We start from the raw sequence: 6000 nt of genomic DNA on the forward strand, positions 1-6000 counted from the left end.
ACGTCCCTAAAGCACAGAACTTGCAGTTTCGTGAGGAGCTACATATTTGCACAGGTCAGGGCCTTTGCACAAGCTGTTCTGACTGCCTGGAATTTTGGGTCTTCTCATCTTCTGGCTAACTGGTGTTCAGGCTACTTCAGCTCAATTTCCCCTTGTCCTGGGGACTTCCCAGGCCCCCCTCTTCTTCAACCAGTTTAAGTCGGGGGTCCCCAGTGTCCTCCATACCCACCTGGGCTCAACCCCACTCCAGCATTGCTCACACTGGGCTGTCCCTCCTCTTATACGTTTTAAAAAATTAAATTAATTAAGTTTTAGCTATGCTTGGTCTTCATTGCTGGGCATGGGCTTTCTCTAGTTTCAGCAAGTGGGGGCTACTCTTTAGTTGCTGTGTGCAGACTTCTCATGGCACTGGCTTCTTTTGTTGCAGAGCATGGACGCTAGAGTGCACAGGCTTCAGTAGCTGTGGTGCCCAGGCTTAGTTGCCCCATGGCATGTGGAATCTTCCTGGACCAGGGATCAAACCTATGTCCCCTGCATTGGCAGGCAGATTCTTAACCACTGGAGCACCAAGAAAGTCCTATCCCTCCTCTATAATGTAAGCTCCTTAATGTGGGGAGTTCCTAGCATAGTACTGGATAGATACGGGTAATGTTTGTTCAATGACTAATGAGAAAGGGCCTCTAAGAAGAGGTGATAAAAAAAAAAAAACCCTTGATACTGTGTTTCTTAAAAAGACCATTTCTTGCATCTTTTGCTCCAGCATAGTGTTTTCTACTTTTCTAGATGGAGGTGGTGTTTTTGTGTTTGGGCCCATCCAAGGAGACAACATTTGAACTTCCTGAGTTTGTTGCCCTTGCTGCATCAGATATAGCCCACCATAAAGACGTCTCCTGTACTTGATTTCCTCTGCAAGGAAGAAAAACAAAACAAAACAAAAGTCTCAATTTATCACGAAATGCAGCACAGGAAAGCTTAAACAATGGCGCCCAAACTCAGCTCTCATGTAGCTGAAAAACTATTTGTCTTACACAAAGAAGAGAGTTCCTCAAACCCAAGAAAGGTGACTCTTCTTCCTGGATAAAGCAGCTTTGCTGAGAATGAGAGGAACATTCACAACACAGTTGACAGTCAAGTCACTTTGCAAATCCACAGGCAGGTCAAGGGAGGAGGGGCTATCAGATCCCCACTGGAGTGTGGAGTCACTTAGCTTTAAGGATGGGATGGACTACAAATACGAATTAATGAATTGTAGCATCTTTGGCTGATGCTGGGAGGGATTGGGGGCAGGAGGAGACGGGGACGACAGAGGATGAGATGGCTGGATGGCATCACTGACTCGATGGACGTGAGTCTGAGTGAACTCCGGGAGTTGGTGATGGACAGGGAGGCCTGGCGTATTGCGGTTCATGGGGTCGCAAAGAGTCGGACACGACTGAGCGACTGAACTGAATTGAGCATCTTTGGACAATACACATGTTTAAAAACACACCATGAATCTTCAAATGTGTTAGAGAAAATAGGGGCCATGGAGCCCCACATGGTTGTGTAAACAGTGAAATAGAGACTAAGTGTTCTTGCTTACATATGTAAGCAAAGGAGTAAGGCTGTGTTCCAGTAAAACTTTATTTACACGAACAGGTGGCAGATAGGATTTAGCCCACAGGTCATAGTTTGTTGACTCTACAGTCACTTATACTAATATGTAATCATTCCTGTAACCATCAACCAAGTTAAGAAATGAAATATTGCCTGTCTCAGCCCTTCTTAATCATAATTGCTCTCACAAACAGAATCACTATATTGGCTTTTATGATAATCTCATCTTTGCTTTTCTAAACAGCCTGAACACCCAGGTATGCATCCTTAAACAGTACAGATAATTTAACTGTTTTGGGCACTACATATGAAATCACTTAATTTTTTTGCAGCAAGACATTTTTAACTTATGGTTGTAAAATTCATCCATGTGGCCTCCTTTAGTTGCTGTTAGCCCATGTTCTTTGCAGTAGAGCAGTCTGCATGGTTGTCTAATTATACTGCAATTTATCTATCCTCTCTGCTCTTCATGGATATTTGGGTTGCTTCCAGTTTGGGATGTTTTGAATAATGCAGTGCACACTTCATCCTATGCAGAGTCTTTAGGTACACATGCACAAACATGACGTCATGTACCCATCCCCAGGATAGCATACAGAACAATTTCATTGTCCTAAAAACCCCAGTGCTTTTCGGTCCTCCACTCTTTCCCCCTGAATCCCTAGCGAGCACTTGATTTTGTTTATACCTTCCGATTCCATGCCCCATATTGCAAGCTTTTACTTCTTTGAGCATAGTGATTGTGGTTCTTTATAATCTGGCAATTCCCCTGTCTGGCGTTCCCGTTGCTACTGTTTATCTGTCTTTTGGATGCCTGGTAATTTTTAGTTTGTTTCAAATATTTTTCTCAATGTTTTTTGTTATGGTAAATACCCGGTGGTTCAGATGGTAAGGAATCCGCTTGCGATGCAAGAGACCGGGGTTCAATCCCTGGGTTGGGAAGATCCCCTGGAGGAGGGCATGGCAACGTACTCCAATATTCTTGCCTGGAGAATTCCCATGGACAGAGGAGCCCGGGGTTGCAGAGTCAGACATGACTGAGCGACTGAGCACAGCAGAGCACACCTAACATGAAATGTACCATCTTAGCCATTTTTTTTTTTTCATCTTAACCATTTTTAAGTGTACAGTTCAGAGCTAGTAAGTACATTCATATTGTTCTGCAACCTTCACCACCACCCATTTCCAGAACTGTTTTCATCTTACAAAGCTGAATCTGTATACTCATTAAATGATAACTCTTTCATGTCTCCTCCCTTCTAGCTCTTGAGGGCTTCCCAGGTAGCGCTGGTTGTAAAGAACCCGTCTGCCAGTGCAGGAGACATAAGAGACATGGGTTTGATCCCTGAGTCGGGGAGATCCCCTGGAGGAAGGCATGCAACCCACTCCAGTAGCCTTGCCTGGAGAATCCCAAGGACAGAGGCGCCTGGAGGGATATAGTTCGTGGGATCGCAAAGAGTTGGACATGACTGAAGCAACTTAGCTTGCACACACGCTAGCTCTTTGAAACCACCATTCTTCTATGTCTCAGTGAATTTGACTACTCTAGGTACCTCATGGAACTGGAGCCATTCAGTACTTGTGGTTTTGCTACCGGCTTATTTCACTTAGCATCATGGCTTCAAGTTTCATCCACGTCATAGCAAGTGTTATAATTTCCTTCCTTTTTTAAACACTTCTTTATTTTTAAAATTTTATTTATTTATTGGTTTCCCTGGGTCTTTGTTGCTGCACACAGGCCTTCTCTAGTTGCAGGGAGCAGGGACTACTCTTTAGTTGCAGTCCACGGGCTTCTCATTGTGCTGGGCTGTCCTGTTGCCGAGCATGGGCTGTAGCCAGGAGGGCTTCAGTAGCTGAGGCTCCCAGGCTCTGGAGCTCAGACTCAGAGGTTGTGGTGTATGGGGTTAGTTGCCCACCCTCCACCCCTGCTACATGTGGAATCTTCCTGGACCAGAGATTGAACCTGTGTCCCCTGCATTGGTAGGTAGATCCTTAACCACTGGACCAGCAGGAAAGTCCTCCTTTCTTTTGAAGGCTGAATAATATTCCACTGGGTGTAGAGACCACAGTTTGCTTATCCACTGATGAACACTTGGGTTATTTCTACACTTTAGCTGTTGTGAATACTTCTGCTATGAAAATGGGTATAGAAATGTCCCTTTGAGGTGCTGCTTTCAACTTTGAGGTGTATACCCAGGAGTGGGACCTAGATCACATGGTAATTCTATGTTTAATGTTTTGAGGAACCAGGATAGTATTTTGCACAGTGGCCACACCATTTTACATTCACACCAACAGTCCACCGGGGCTCCAGTATCTCCCATCCTCATCAGTCCTTGTTATTTTCTGTTCTTTCTTTCTTTTTGTTTTTAATAGTCATCTAAATGGGTGTGATGTCGTACCTGACTATTCCTCATTATGTGCTTGATATTGTTTGAGAAATAATATGTAGAAATAATTTGAAGTTTAGAGTTATGTTGTCTTCCTTTACAAAAGGTTTTCATTTCTGTCGGATGTGTGGATGCTCTAGTAATAGAGTATGACTTCAAAAATATCTTCAGCATTAGAGATTTTCTGAGTCACCAAAAGGACTCAAAATGTGATTTGTATTCCCCTGGGCTTCCCTGGTGGCTCAGTGGTAAAGAATCTGCCTGCCAATGCAGGAGATGCAAGTTTGATCCTTGGTTTTGAAGATCCCCTGGAGAAGGGATGGCTACCCACTCCAGTATTCTTGACTGGGAAATCCCATTTACAGAGGAGCCTGGTGGGCTACAGTCCATGGGGTCATACTTTGCTGTATAGTAGAAAGTAACAAAACGTTGTAAAACAGCTATACTCCAATAAGAGTTTTCAAAATAAATATATCGATTCATTTAATTAAATTTAAAAAATGCTCATTGATTCCAGTCATGCCTAATTCATTTGATGACTCACTTTGGAATTTTCGGTGCCTAAGGGATGACTTTGGAGAAGGCAATGGCACCCCACTCCAGTACTCTTGCCGGAAAATCCAGGACGGAGAAGCCTGGTGGGCTGCAGTCCATGGGGTCGCTAAGAGTCGGGCACAACCGAGCGACTTCACTTTCACGCACTGGAGAAGGAAATGGCAACCCACTCCAGTGTTCTTGCCTGGAGAATCCCAGGGACAGAGGAGCCTAGTGGGCTGCTGTCTATGGGGTCGCACAGAGTTGGATACGACTGAAGTGACTTAGCGGCAGCAGCAGCAAGGGATGACTTTGGGGAATCGATGAGACCAGAGTTCAGAATTTAGCGCCCAGCTTGGCCACTGTGTGACTGTGAGCGAGGTTCCTAACGTCATGGACTTTGTTCCCTCACCTGTAAAGAGGGGGAGAGTAGCTCCTCCTCAGGGCTAGCTGTGAAGGCTAAGTGACTTGAGACAATGACCGTCACGTGTCTGATGTGGGCAGCGCCTACTCTTGTTATCTTGGCTCAAGGATGGCCCCGCAGACCCCCTACCTGACTCCTCGGCAGTGGACAGGACAGCACAGCACCTTACAGAAGACAGACTTATAACATGTTTCCTGCTGTTTCCTCTTGGGGATAAAAGAAAATAAGTGTGGTAGTGTCTCTGTTTCCTGTTACAGGGCCTCCTCACTTGGGCCTGGGTGCCGAGCCTCCAGACTGACGTCTCTGGCCCTGTGTGCCTGCCCCAATCCAGCAGTCCTCTAAATTAGTGCCAGCTAATTCTGTTAAATTTGTAATTACAATTGAAATATAATTTTACTTATTTATTTTTATGTGAATCATTTATTTAATTTGCAATGAATTATTCAATTACATAGCTATTAATAACTAATTATTCCAGACACTGCGAAACATTTTCTCCCCTGGGCTAAGGGCTTCCTTGTGGCCTCCAAGTGCCTTGAGTCACCTAACACATGTTTTTCTAATTGAAAATGATTTAGTGTTGGTTTTTTTTTTCGGTGGGGGTGCTTCCCTGGCAGCTCAGATGGAAAAGAATCTGCTTGTAATGTAGGATACCTGGGTTCAATCCCTGGGTCAGGAAGATCCCCTGGAGAGGGGAATGGATACCACGTGTGGTGGCCATTCTTGCCTGGGAAATCCCAGGGACGGGGGAGCCTGGGGGGCTGCAGGCCCTGGGTCACAGAGAGGTGGACACTATGGAGCAACTAACACTCGTGTTTTTCTTTAGTTGGAAACAACTACCTCCCATTGCATTGTAAGGAATCAGGCCTGTTCCCTGTCTTCAGCAAATGGCCCCAACCGAATCCACCCTAGAGATGTGGAATAGCTATTTTTGTAATATAAGCAGAGAGTGCCTTGCTGTGAATAAAGTGTCAGATTCTGATGGGTGAGATTAAAGATAAGGTCCCAGATGCATTGCAATAGGGCTCTATTAGACTTTATGTCTGCTAACATCAC

The sequence above is a fragment of the Bubalus bubalis genome, chromosome 12, assembly GCF_019923935.1.
Source record: "Bubalus bubalis isolate 160015118507 breed Murrah chromosome 12, NDDB_SH_1, whole genome shotgun sequence".
Taxonomy (NCBI): domain Eukaryota; kingdom Metazoa; phylum Chordata; class Mammalia; order Artiodactyla; family Bovidae; genus Bubalus; species Bubalus bubalis.